Source organism: Botrytis byssoidea, assembly GCF_014898295.1.
Source record: "Botrytis byssoidea strain MUCL 94 chromosome Unknown BBYS_006, whole genome shotgun sequence".
NCBI lineage: Eukaryota > Fungi > Ascomycota > Leotiomycetes > Helotiales > Sclerotiniaceae > Botrytis > Botrytis byssoidea.
In genome coordinates this window covers 619,565-621,486 of record NW_024065847.1, presented here as the reverse complement: position 1 = coordinate 621,486, position 1,922 = coordinate 619,565, and positions in this window count along the sequence as shown.

Below are 1,922 nucleotides of genomic sequence, written 5' to 3'. Positions count from 1 at the left end.
CTCTGGATATCCTATTTAAAATTCCACGTCGGCTCTTTCTTCCAACCACAGCATTGAAAATGTCACCACCAAACACAAAAGGCTCCATATTAACCCATTCGTATATTTCCCCACACCTTACTCCTCGAAACTCTCCATCCCGGGTTTACGGGAGAAGTTCAACCACTTCCAAATATATCATCAAGGATGAAATCACTTAGTCGAGTCACCACAACATAAAAATCCTGCTGCATCCCGCACCACCCTTCATTCTCATAACCTCCTCTTTTTTCTTTGATTTGCTTGTTCGTTTCGTCCCTTGCGTCATTCTTTCGCTCCATCTTTTGTTCTGTTCAAATCAATGTGAGTTGTGGTGAAGAAAGGAAGGAGGGGCAGATTTGATGTTGGATGAAAGAGTCCAATCAGCATGCTTGGATCGGGATACTGAACCGACCATTAGCATGATACGGTCCTCGGGCAGTCTTTGGTACTTGAGGCTGAAATCTGGCGACCAGGTTGAATACTCTGCTGTGCTTCTGGTGCATGCTTCGTTCAATACACCCCACTTGCTGATGCTTCTTCTATGCCCTGCTTTGCAATGAATTTCAATGCGGTAGTGGCTTCTTCAAATTTCTGCCCTATCAACTTTCGATGGCGGGATGGCGGCCTACTATCTTAGAGCTGAGGCTACCGCACCAGCATCGAGAGATCATGAAGACATCAAGGCTAACATTCTATACGGAAAAGTTTCTCGGTCTAAAAAAAGAATTGTTGTTGGTCGAGAGATAACACGACTTCGTATCAACTGTCAAGAAGAAGAGAGTCTCTGATTAAAGCTCTAGCAAGTGCCTGAACTAGCGGCCGTGTCAAAAAATATATCAGTTCCTCCAAGAGAGAACAAGTCGATGTCCCATTTGAGATTCAGAATCATCCTATCTCAGGTCAGTCATGATAATGCCCAGAGAAAGCTAGCACGTACCTGGATGTTCATAATATCAAAACAGTGGAATGGACGACGTTAGTCAACAATCACGACTTCAAGAGGGGTGGGGGCACGCCGAAGCGGCTAGAGGAAAGAATAGTTTATTCTGATATGAGACTAATAATACAATTTGAGTAACACAGCAAGTTTTCGGCCTATACATACACCATTAGAGTGGTACCAACATCGTTCAATCTTTCCATCAGACAATCCCGAGCTGAAGCAAAGATCATGAAAACCTCTGCTTGCCCGCCCTTCAATTGCAGTCTTGTCTAATCAACATTTGAGACAGTCAGCTTTTTGTCCCTGTCTTCTTTGGAGGGAAATCTGATGTTGAATGAAAGAGGGATCCCCAGGAAAATCCTCTTTTCTTCTTAACAGCCTATCACCCTGAAATCAGTTTGCCTCGAGCTCGAATTCAACCAATAGATAGCATAGCTGTTTCTGTCGGGTCCGGTGCGCTCTCTACGCCCCTTGAAGATCCGTGGGTCAGTTTTAGTCTCCCTACAACTCCCACTGTATACCAGAGCTCAATCTCAAGTAACGATCGACACCTGCCATTACAAGTCATATTACTCGAAGGAACCAAATCTGATGCCACTTTGGTGGAAGATGAGAAGACCTCATGAACTCTGCAGTAGTCATGTTAATTGGTAGCCAGCAATCAAAATTCCTTCCAGTCCTGGCTCCGCCGCTTCGATGAGTAAGGAATGTTCCTGCAGCTGACAGCGCGGAGTATCGTGAGTCTGGAAGACTGTTCGAGAGCGTGGATGTAGGTACATTGCCTGGCCCAGCGAGCTTGGTTGCAGAAAGAGTTGGTTCCAAATGGTATACGTAGACCGCAGCTTAGATCACCGAAAAAAGACCGGCGGCTGAATTTGCACGCATGATATGCCGCGGTAACTCTATTGGTACGTGTCGAAGTTCCACTGTCATCTGAGCCAGGCGAGAAGCACATCAT